General features: G+C 41.7%; 1 non-coding gene and 1 pseudogene across 1 annotated transcript; one reads left to right on the top strand and one right to left on the bottom strand.

Moving 5' to 3' along the window:
• Window positions 1–1,463: 1,463 nt before the first annotated feature.
• TRNAA-UGC lies at window positions 1,464–1,537 on the top strand. The gene has a single exon. It is a non-coding gene; the product is annotated as a tRNA-Ala (tRNA).
• A 7,889-nt stretch (window positions 1,538–9,426) lies between these two features.
• Window positions 9,427–12,494, bottom strand: LOC102886344 (annotated as a pseudogene).
• Window positions 12,495–12,808: the final 314 nt, after the last annotated feature.

Below are 12,808 nucleotides of genomic sequence, written 5' to 3'. Positions count from 1 at the left end.
CACATCAAAATTACAACTAAAATACAGAACAACCATCATTTGAATCTCTTGAGGTCTAGCTGAAGGGAAGTCCTACAACAAAAGACATAGAGAAGAAACCACCTGGTAGGAGAGGCAGAGACATAAAATGGGCTGATCCCCTACCTTCGTGTGGCGGTTAAAAATTGGGAGAATATCTTGGCTGCGGAGGTGCCCCTAGAAGAGCAAGGGGTCCCAGCTTCATACTGAGCTCCCCAGCCCAGAGCACCATTGTCAGTTATCAATGTCCCCACAACTTTTGGCTGTGAAAACCAGTAGAGATGTGGCTGATTGAGACAGAGGGCAGCTGGAATTCTAGGTGATTCTCTTAAAAGACCCATGCAGGGACTTACTCACTGCTGAACTTACTTGTTCTGAGCTCCAGGTCTGTGGCAGCAGCTTAAGTGCCAGAGAGATATAAGGAAGAACTGAATTGTCTAACTTCAGAACAAAGGCTTGGAGGGACACCTTTCTCCCAGAAAGAAGTGCTGGCAGAATCAATTGTTTCTTTGTTAAGCCCTCCCCGCTCCTGGCCTGCAGATACAAGTGGTCACCTTGCCCTGGTGATTCCCTAAGATCCTGCCCTACCCAACTTACAGGCCCACCCAAGCTGCTTCCAGTGGCTCTTCTATACAGCTTGTGGCTCATGCTGCAGACTTTCCTAAATTCTCTTAAAGTTTTACAAAACCCTAAAAGTAGCATCTGGCCTCGATGTGCCCTGTATCTCTTGCTGAGCAGCCCAAATTTTTGCACTAGCAGCAGCTGGCCTCTTGAGACACCTTCATCCCAAAGTGGGTGATGACCATCTGTGGATTGCTTGGTGGCTCATACCAGGTGGCCTAGGCCAGGGCATAGGCTACAGGCAAATTTGGCCTGTGGCAGGGTCCTCCCAGAAGTTCCCAGGGCTATCACACCCAGTAGTCAGCTTTAGATCAAGCTGGAGCAGTACTCAGGGCCACATCCAAGGACAACACATTTAAAGGGCAGACTGAGCAGGCACCAGAACCTGCTAAAGTGAATCTTGCTTCATAGAGTCAGCTCCTGCACAATAGCTCCTCCACTATGGTTATTGGCCAGTCCTTACAACCAATCAGCCTGAGCTCCCATTGATGTGCAGATAGCAACCAAGCCTCAACTCCAACAGGAGGGCACATGCAACTCATATAAGTTACACAGAACACCCGGCTCATGTAACAGGAAAGACCATGCCCTTTAGCCTCACATGACACCTACTACATAAGACCACTAATAAGGCCAGGAGACATAGCAGCCCCAACTGATACATAGAAGCACAGGGAGGTAACCAAAATGGGGAGACAAAGAAACATGTCCCAAATGAAAGAATAGAACAAAGCTCTAGAAAAAGAACTAAACAAAATGGAGACAAGCAATCTACCAGACACAAATTTCAAAACATTGGTTATAAGAATGCTCAATGAGGGAGTGGCTCCATAGTGTAGTGGTTAGCACGTCTGCTTTGCATGCAGAAGGTCCTGGGTTCGCGCCCCAGGTGGAGCCACGGACCATATCCTGGGTGCGCCAGGCCCAGGGTGCGCCAGGCCCCGGGTGCATGCTGTGAGCATGTGGGAAGGGACACCCCGCCTTTAGAGATACAGTTCTTAAGGGGAAATGACAACATCCATGGGTCAGGGGTGGAACTGGGGGATGGGAATTAAAGAGGGGGGAAAAAAGGATGCTCAATGAACTTAGAGGAAGAGTAGATGAACTCATGAGAACTTTAACAAAGATACAGAAAACATAAAAAATTGAGATACAAAGCATAAAAACGAACCAGTCAGAAATGAAGACTACAATAACTGAAATGAGGAATATCTTAGAGGGGATCAATGGTAGATTAAATAAAGCAGAGGACTGAATCAGCGATTTAGAAGATAAGGTAGAAGAAATCACCCAATAAGAACAAAAACAAGAAAAAAGAATTTAAAAAATGAAGATTGTTTAAGGGACCTGTGAGACATCAAGTGTACCAATATTCACATCACAAGGGTATCAGATGGAGAAGAGAGAGAGTAAGGCATTGAAAATCTATTTGAAGCCATAATGATGAAAAACTTCCTTAACCTGGCAAAGGAAATAAACATGCAAGCCCAGAAAGTGAAGAGTCACAAATAAGATGAACCCAGAAGCCCACACTATGACATATCATCATTAAAAAATGCCAAAGATTGAAGACAAAGAGAGAATCTTAAAAGCAGCAAGAGAAAAGCAATTAGTTTCCTACAAAGGAGCTCCCATAAGATTGTCAGCTGATTTCTCAAAAGAAACTTTGCAGATCAGAAGGGGTTGGCACAAAATATTCAAAGTGATGAAAAGCAAGGACCTACAACCAAGACTACTCTACCCAACAAAGCTATTATTTAGAAAAGAAGGACAGATAGAGTTTCCCAGACAATAAAAGACTAATTATAAGACTGGTTAGAGAAATTCTTTTAAAAGAAGAAAAAAAGATAAAAATATGAATAATAAAATGGCAATAACTACATATCTATCAACAATTACTTTAAATATAATGGATTAAATACTCCAAACAAGATAGGGTCACTGAATGGAAAAGAAAATAAGACCCTTACATATGTTGCCTACAGATACTCACTTCAGATCAAATAACATACACAAACTAAAAGTAAGGGGATGGAAAAGGTGTTTCATGAAAATGGGAACAAACAAACAAAAAGTTGGTTTAGCAATACTTATACCAGAAAAAAATAGACTTTAAAACAAAGGCTATAACAAGAAACAAAGATAGACCTAGTAATTCCACTTCTGGGTATTCACCTGAAGAAACCCGAAACTTTATTTTGAACTGACATGTGCATCCATGTGTTCATTATAGCAGTATTTATAATAGTCGAGATATGAAGGCAACCTGGGTTTCCATCAATGGATGAATGGATAAAGAAGAAGTGGTACATATATACAATGAATATCACTCAGCCATAAAAAAGAAAGAAATCTTGCCACCTACAACATGGATGGACCTAGAAGGTATCATACTGAGTGGAGTAAGTCAGACAGAGAAAGAAAGACAAATGCCATATGAATTCACTTACATGTGGCATCTAAAGAATGAAACAAACAAACAAACAAACAAAACAGAAGCAAACTCATAGATACAGAGAACATTTTGATGGTTACCAGATGGGAGGGGTCGGTAAAATGGGAAAGGGATTAAGAAGTACAAATTGGTAGTTACAAAATAGTCATGAGGATGTAAAATATAGCATAAGAAATATAATCAATAGTATTGTAATAACTATGTATAATGTCAAATGGGTACTAGATTTATTGGGGTGATTAGCTTGTAAGTTATCTAAATGTCTAATTACTATTGTATACCTGAAACTAATATAATATTGTATGCCAATTGTAATTGCAAAATTAAAAAATTATTTTAAAAAAAGTAAATAAATAAAAAAGGAAAAAGCATTTTATAAAATCCAGCATTTATTTATTTATGATAAAAACTCAGCTTAGTGGAAATAGATGGAACAAACTTCAACATCATAAAGGCCATATATGACAAACCCAAAGCTAACATTATACTCAACATGAAAAGCTAAAAGCATTTACCTTAAGATCAGGAATAAGACAAGAATGTCCACTTTCATCACTTTTATTCAACATAGTATTAGAAGTCCTAGCCACAGCAACCAGACAAGAAAAAGAAATAAAAGGCATTCAAATTGGAAAGGAAAAAGTAAATTTGTCATTAGCTGATGACATAATATTACTATAGGGTACCCTAAAGATTCCACCAAAAATCTATTAGAACTGATAAATGAATTCAGTAAATTAGAAAGATATAAAATTAACATTCATAAATCAGTTAAAATTTATATACAACAATAAGGAACTATCAGAAAGAGAAGTTAACAATCCATTTTCAATTTCATCAAACACAATAAAATAACTAGAAATAAATTTAACCAAGTAGGAAAAAGGCCTGTACTCAAAAAATTATAAAACATTGAAGGAAAAAATTGAAGAAGATACAAATAAATTGAAACATATGCTATGCTCATGGATAAGAATAATTAACATTATTAAAATGTCCATACTACCAAAAGCAATCCATTGAGTCAATGCAATCCCTATCACACCACCACTGGCATTTATTCGCAGAACTAGAACAAATAATCCTAAAATTTATATGAACAACAATGGACCTTGAATAGCCAAAGCAGTCTTGAGAAAAAAGAACAAGTTGAAGGTATCATGCTACCTGATATCAAACTATAGTACAAGGCTATACTAATCAAAACAGCATAATATGGGCATAATAACAGACACAAAAATCAATGGAACAGAAGAGAGAGCCCAGAAATAAATCCATGCCTATATTGTCATTTGATCTATGACAAAGAAGGCAAGAATATACAATGGGGTAAAAGCAGTCAATTCAATAAATGGTGCTGGGAAAACCGGACAGATACATGCAAAAAATGAAACTGGACCATTGTCCTACATCATATACAAGAATAAACTCAAAATGGATTAAAAACGAATGTTAGATCCTATACCATAAAATGCCCAGAAGAAAATATAGGCAGTAAACTCTCCAACATTGCTCTTAGTAATATCTTTTTTTCTGATATATGTTCTTGAACAAGAAAAACAAAGTAAAAAATAAACAAATGGGACTACATCAAAATAAAAAGCTTTTGCACAGCAAAGGAAACCATTAACAAAACAAAAAGACAACCCACTGAATGAGAGAAGATATCCCTCAATGATATATTTGATAAGGTGTTAATATCCAAAATTAATAAAGAACTCACACCAAAAATACCAAATAATCCAATTTAAAAAATGGCAGAAAACCTGAATAGGCCTTTCTCCAAAGAGGACATACAGATGGCCAATAAACATGAAAAGGTTCTCCAGGTCACTAATCATCAGAGAAATGTAAATTAAAACCATAATGAGATAGCACCTCACACCTGTTGGAATGGCTGCCATTAATAAATCCACAAACAACAAGTGTCAGTGAGGATGTGGAGAAAAAGAGAACCCTTGCGCACCGTTGGTGGGATTGCAAATTGGTATAGCCACTATGAAAATAGTATAGATTTCCTCAAAAAATTAAAAATAGAATACCTTATAACTCAGCAATTCTACTTTGGGGTATATATCCAAAGACATTCCAAACACTAATTCAAAAAGATATATGCATTTCTTTTCAGAGCTATTTACAATAGCAAAGATATGAAAGCTACCTAAGTGTCCATCGATAGACAATTGTATAAAGGAGATGTAGTACATATATACAATGGAATGTTATTGGACATAAAAGAGAATGGAATCTTACTATTTACAACAATATGAATGGACCTAGAGGATATTATGCTAAGTAGAATAAAGTCACACAAAGAAAGACAAATACCACATGATTTTACTTATATATGGAATCTAAAGAACAAAAGTAAATGAACAAACAAAACAGAAAGAGACTCATAGATACAGAGAACAGACTGATGGTTGCCAGGTGGAATGAGGTATGGGGAGCTGGGTGAAAACCATTGAAGGAATTAAGAATTACAATTTGATAGTTACAAAATATCCATGGGGATATAAAGGACAGCATAGGGAAATATAGTCAATAATCTTGTAATAACTATGTTTAATGTCAGGTGGGTAATAGACTTATCAGTAGGATCACTTTTTAAGTTATACAAATGTCTAACCACTATGCTGTATACCTGAAACTAATATAATACTGAATGTCAACTGTATTTGAAAAACATAATTATAAAAATAGCAATTGCCAGGGTCACTTCTTATATCAGAACAACTGCTACTTTTCCACTCTTTGAGGAACAGGAAACATTTTCAGCATCTCTTATTGATGTTCTTTTGACCAAATAATAGGAACTTGTAGTTTTGTAGTTAAGTCTCTGGAATTGCATTAGTACTAACCCAGGAAAAAAAACATGTAAAGGGATCCAACTGTGCCTGTGGAAAAGACAAGGCCACAAGAATATAATTTGCAAATGGCCCTAGGGCAAGCAGGACTTTCCATCCTCAGGTCCCCACTAGGGACTCCCTGTTCACCTTTTATCTACATTTCAGTCCTCCTAGGATCCTTGTTCATGACCTCCCGATACCGTTCCTGCATGTTTTCAGGGCAAAGATTTGTGATGCAGCTTTTAGGGCTACAGCTGGGCCTTGTTCCATAAACATTTATGTTACACCTGTGAACTAGGGTCTGCAGCACCCTGCCCTTCCTTGTACAATTCTTTTTAAGGCAGAAATTCCCTAGAGACACCCAGTCATTCTGTCAGGTACATTGTGGCACTCCTGGATGGCTGGGACCTGGTGGATCAGGGATGGTTTCTCATTAGTCAGGATAAATTAGTCTGTATCTTTGGCCAGGGAAAACCCCACATTCCCCTCTGCTGGTCAAGATGACTTCTGAGGTCGTGTGTTTCTGACATCCATGGTCTCAGATAATCACCAGTTTACACAGTCAGGTGTGTTGTTACTGACAGCTCCTAAATTAGTAGCTGTGCCAAAGCCCATAGAGCTTGTAGGTCCCTAGGATGGTTGTGTTATTTTCCACAGTCTTGTGCTGTGGTCAAGTCATGAGTGGAGAGTGTGATTTGCCTGTTGGGAGCTTTGATAGATGAGACATGAAAGGGAGAGTGTAGAGTGGTCCAGCAGGGGAATGCCACCAAACTGATGACCAGTCTTACCAACTACAACACTGAAAAGTTTCCAATCTGGGTGGAAACAGACCCTGGTCTGCACTTACCCTGAAGACTCATTTTACAACCAGGAGCTGAAAGATTATCACTGGCCTTTTGAACATCATCTCCTGGAAACACCCTGTAAAAATCAGACCAAGGTTAATTTCTTGGCGATTTTGAGTTACTCCCTCCATCTAAAGACTATAAGTATCACTCGGACACATAGTAGGCTGACCTCTGCCAAGGAGGCTTTTTCTATGCAGCAGAAACTGAGTATAAATTCTGATTCTCAGTATCACAGGTTCTTTTTGATATGGCACAGACCTCCAGGAATATGATTTGCTAAAGGAAAGACAGGTAAGACTATACCCCTAAAGAGAAAGAGATGGTCAATTTTCCAGAGCTAATCAGGGCTGGAGGAAGGGCAAGGGTGCCTGAAAGGATTCCGCTGTTGGACTGTGAAGCTCCTGAGAACAGCTCCTGCATGTAGCAATATTTAATAAATCTTGTGCCTAATGATATAGTAGAGGAGAAAAAATTATTGCATCTTTGTGTATCCATTTGTCAAAACTGAACTGATAATCATCCAGAAGAGAACCATGTTTGCAGTAATGGTCACATACCACTCAATCTTTTATATTTTTAGGTTAGGGTTAGGGTCAGAGTCAGGATTAGAGCATTAGGTTAGGATTAGAGATTGAGATAAGGTTAGAGGATAGGGGTCAGGGTTAGGGTCAGGGTTTAGAGTTTAGGCATCAGTGTCAAGGGTCTTGGAGTCCCAGGTAAACGTTGTTAGGGTTTAGTGTTGAGATTAAAGTTTAAGGGGTTAGGGTAGAGATTATGGGGCTACCCAATGGTGCTTAGCAAGATTGGAGAGGGACCAGGTTCCACTATGAGAATATGAGCCCCTGGAGCTGCCAGGTCCAAACTCACTCTTAAACTTGCTTCTTGCACATATTAATTTATTTAAACCATTTAAAAATTATTAATTTATTTTACCTCAGTCACTGTGTCCAGTCCCTTGCAATCCAAGTTCTGGCCAACACATCAGAATCAGCTAATGCCTGAGAATCCCTCTCCAGGGTGTCCTCACTGGGCAGAACACGGCTGGGGGAGATGAAGACACTAGGAGCGGGTGGATACTAGGGTAGATTCCAAATGGCTTCATTCATGTTCCTTCCCTGTCCTGGGATAGGGAGACCTTAGAACAATGAGAGGAGAACCCAGAGGAAAGAGGTCCTGGATGGCTAATTCGTCTGTTTGTATATATATTTAATTTTTATTTTAGGTTCTATTTATTAATGTTTATTTTTACTAAGAAATCACTCATTTTCCCTAGGTTTCCAGTTTGATGCAACAGGTTTCCTTTTTTGATTTTTAATTTTTTCTCCCTTAGCAAACTGGTGCTCTGGATGGAAGAACAGATTTTGAAAGGCTGGAGGACAGGCAGGGTGAAGTGTTATAGGGGATCTGGTGCTGGTTGCACTCCTGTAAAGGGCTAGGCCACCTCCTCCCTCCTACCTCTCTTTAGCTCCAGCTGTCTTCCCAAGTTCCGCCCGGAAAAACAGCTTGGGCAAGTGCATGGCAAATTGGATTGTTCGGTTACATGCAGCATTTCTTCAGAAAGAATAATCAAGATTAAACCCAAAGCTGTAAGGACTATTTGCATTACTCTATTTGTCCAGGATACTGGGTGTGCATGTTCTTTTGGCCCATCTTAGCCCTTTTAGACATTGATACTGGACTCAAAACTGTGTTAGAAAGAAGTCTTCAATTTAAATACCTGTTAAATGGAAATATTTTTTCTGCCTCATTTGGCAAATGGAAAGAGTAAGTGAGATAATACATATGAAAGGCCGCAAACAGGATTTATCTCAAAGTGATATTAGTACCAGGGGTCTGGATTCTCATTTTAATGTGAAGAGAGCAGAGCCCATAGGCAGAGAGAGAGTCTCCTCTCCGCTGCCATTTAGTGTACACCTTTTAAATAATCTGTGGAGGTCACAAAGAAACATTTTCCTCTGCTGCCATCTATTGTGCATCTTGGGAATAACACCTGAGTGGAGGTCACTATGAAAGGATCCTCTCTAATGCCATCTAGTGTGCGTATAGAGGATAACACATGAGTAGAGATTGCAAAAAGATCTCTGCTGCTATCTAGTGTGCATCTTGGGAGTAACACTTGAGTGGAGATCACCAGGAAAAAGTCTTCTCTCTCCAAAGGGTTCTGAGCCAATGAAGAATGTGCTGTACCCCAGATGCCATCTCCTGTGCCCTGGAAGCTGCCTGCTAAAATGTGGAGTCCTCGAGGTGAAACTTGTTGCACGGCTTAGTACACCCTGAATCAACCACTTTCTCGGCTAGTTCTTCCCTATGCATACCTTATGCCACCCTCCCCTCCTGTTTCTATACCTTCTCCAGGGCAGTTTTTGAACTTATAATGTGATGAGAGAGCCTCTGTAAGTCATTACTTCTGGGGGCTGAAAAACAAAGTGGAGTGCAAACCAAAGATTTATTTTGCCTGTGAAAGAGGCAGCCCAGGTAGACCAGACCAAAAGGAACCTAGGTCCTAAAGCAAAAAGTTTGGGTACGGAAAGACCACAGAAAGGTCTGCAGGAGTCAGACTTCAGCCGCCAGAGAGAGCAAGAAGCAGACTGTGGAGAGACCTTGGGCTCTGGCCTGGGGTTTGGGGAGATGGGGTTTAGGTGCTGCATTTGCAAGAGGAGCTGAACACCAGGTTCCTTGTGCAGCTTTGCTGAAACAGCCACTCCCTGCATAGCTGTAGTAGTTGTACCTGTTCCAAGGGTAGGGACAGAATCTGTCTGCCTTCCCTTGGCAGAAGGTGTCTTGTCCAAGGCCGTGGCCACGCTCAGGTTCAGAAGGCTAAACTGGTGTGGGAATTTCAGGCTTGGAGCAGTGGGGCAGACTAAAGGTGTGTATGGAAGACCTAGGAAAACAGTGAAGATTCAGCCAAGGCTCCTCCAACAGATTCCAGATCTATAGATCAAGCATACAGTCAGCAACACTGAGCAGGCTCAACAGCCTACATCCTACAGGCAGAGAACAGCCAAACAGCAGCCAAAACCATGGCTGTGGCACAGCTCAACACTGGGTCTATGTGTATAATCAGGCAGTTAATGGCTATCTGCCATCTACAAAGCCCAACCATATACTGGTGAGGTCTTGTGGAGGTTTCACATTATAAGTTGAGTGTAGTATTTCTTCTTGAGAAGAGAAAGGCAAGCAGCTGCTCCCAGGCTGAGGGCCCTGAAGGGGATCCCTGGTTCCCAAAAGCCTGGGCAGATATTGCTACAACGCGAAAGAGGAAGAAGAGTGTGAAAAGTGAATTGTTTCAACAGTTTTCGCAGCTCTTGGGGGGAGGTGAATGAAATTTGGGCAATCATAGTACAAAGTCATTTCCTCAGAAAGAGCCAGGACCTGCAGTTCAGAGAGCAGGTTCATACTTTATGTCTGAATTTTGCTTGTGGTCTTTGGCCCCTTACTCACTTGGCTCCAGCTTCAGTATCTTGATGAGAGGATATCAGTCTTGGCTACAAAAGGAGCCACCGAAGTCATCCATGTCCAGCACCCATACCATGGCCCCACCCAGTCCCTTCTGTTTCAGTTAGCTGAACTATATGAGGAGTGAGATGGGGGTGGAGGAGGAGCCCAGGGAAGCCTGGCCAAGCCAGCTCTAGAGCTCAGCTTTCTCATCTAGACAGAGCCCTTTTTTCCTCCAGCACCCACAGGTCCATGAGTGGTTGAGGCTTCTGGACACATCCTTGGAGTGGGAGCCTAGATGGCTGAGTCCTGTTCTCTGCCAAATATGAGTCCTTCTGGAATCGCCCTGTCCTGAGATAAGCATGGTCTGGGGTTGGGGGGGGGGTGGTGCGGGGAGATGGAGGCATGAGGAGTGGGTGGTATGTGGACTTCTTTAGGTTGGAAGCTTTAACATCTCAACTTTTTCTGCACTATGTTCCTGTGTTTTGGGGTATTATCTGCTGGTCATGATGAATTAAATTACTAAAGAGAACGACTAAGCTTCCCCAAAGACCTGAATCAATTCCCTGTATTCATGTCTTTGTCTTCCCTAAAGGCCTTCTCTCCTCCACTAGATTCCTGAGGCTTCCTCAGGGTATGCTGTGTATTCCCTCAGAGAGGGCTTCCTGTCCTCTAATGCTGCCAGGTGCTATGGCTCCCCTTGGAGTAAGGCTGAGCTTGGAGGGTAGGGCTGGTCTGCTACCCTTGTTGGCCCCAATTTTCCTCTCCAGACACCTCCCCTCTTACACTGTCCCCTCTCGGGAGTCCAGTTATGTGGCCCTACATCTCATTCTTGGATTCTGTCCTCCTCTTTCCTCTCCACATATTTTTACTCCTACAGAATTCTCCCCAGAATGCTCACCTTCTCTGGCCCTTAAGACTTTCACAAAGACCCTTTCACCATGATCCCTTCTCCCATCTCCCCCAGCCAAGATCATAGTCCTTCCTCACTTCTCTCAGAGCACTTTGTCTACACCTCTCAAAGTACCTGCCACTGCCTGCCCTGCATGATAACTGATGTGAGATATGCAGATGGACAAGTGCAGTTTCCTCTGCAGGAACTAATCATCTCCTGTGGAAGAGAGCCAAGGCTCCTCCAAAAGATTCCAAATCTATATACACTAAATAAACACTAAATTATAGAGCCACCAGTATTGGGCAAGAGCTGGGGTTATATAAGTAAATCAAAAGGTCTATAATTTGAGCATGCATCAAATATTGTCAATGGACTGAATAAAATGATACGCCTCACCGTATGCATCTTGCCTCTTCATATATCTGTAAAATTTGTTGTATTTGATAAATAACAATTCTTTCAAGAGTGCTACTCACTGTAGAGTAATTTTTATAGTTATTGGTGTCTTTTCTTAATCAATAGGTGATAAAGGTATAATATGCTGTCACATGGAGATCAGTGAAATGCTCGGATAGTTTAAATGAGACTCCTCCTTAAAAAGGTTCTGAATGCTGTCATCTGCTGTTAGTGACAGGCCTTAGGCCCATCAGGACCACCCCCTTCCAGCAGGGCTGGGCTTCCTCTTGGTTCTGAAGCTCTTTACATCATCATAAACTATGAACTGGTCATCCTGGAAGGCATGGGGCGCCTTCTGGTCCTTGATTCTGTGCTCAGCAGCCTTCTTTTGGGAGCAGCCCTGTAGGAGTAAGAGGCTGAGATGAGGAGGAGGTGGAAGTCACCACAGACACCTGTGCCTCCCCACCAAAAGTAGACTAGAGAGTGGAAAATAACTGTCTGAGGAAACCAGGAAAACCTAGGGAATTCCAGATGGAGTGACCTGGAACCCTGGATTCAATGACATGCCTGGGCTTAAGGACAAATCTCTGATGGCAGGCAGGGGATGGAATCTGCCTGGCCAGAATTCACTGTGCTTGGTATCTTTACTCAGAAACTATGAGAAAAGGTACCCCCGACCCCTAACATTCAGGGTGGCTATGGGGTTCCTTCATAGTAGGCCAGCAGCCCGGCCTCTCTGGTGAAGGAGTCAGAGGTTCCAGACCCCAAGGCCGGGGCCCCACTCTGGAGCCTGATGAGGAGGCCAGGATGGAGAATTGTCCATAGGTGGGTATGCCATGGATCAGTTTGTTGGTGGAGGTCTCCTTCTTCAGCCACTGTAGAGTCCTGGTGGTAGGGAAGGGGGGGCCAGGGTTGATGTTGTTTGCCTTCAGCTTGGTTGTGGCCATCCAAGCCTGGGGACTTCGGAGGAGCTTCATATTCTAGCCCTGCCCTGTTTCCTTTAGATCTTGTCTGATTGAGAGAAGCTGCATGGCACTATAGATGAAAACATGGGCTTTGAAGTCAGACAACCATTCACTGAGTAAATATTTACTGATGGCCTGCCAAGTGCCAGGCACTGTCCTAGGTGCTTGAGACACCTCAGTGAACAGCATAGTCAGAGATTCCTGCCTCACTCAGCAACTTATTTAATCTTGCCGAGCCTCAAGTATCCTATTTGTAAAATGAAAACAATAAAAAATACCTATCTGTATTTCTAAGGTATTGTGAGAATTAAAGGACATAATGCACA

Source organism: Pteropus alecto, unplaced genomic scaffold, assembly GCF_000325575.1.
Source record: "Pteropus alecto unplaced genomic scaffold, ASM32557v1 scaffold138, whole genome shotgun sequence".
In the NCBI taxonomy this organism is placed as follows: domain Eukaryota; kingdom Metazoa; phylum Chordata; class Mammalia; order Chiroptera; family Pteropodidae; genus Pteropus; species Pteropus alecto.
This window is presented reverse-complemented; position numbering and strand designations above follow the sequence as displayed.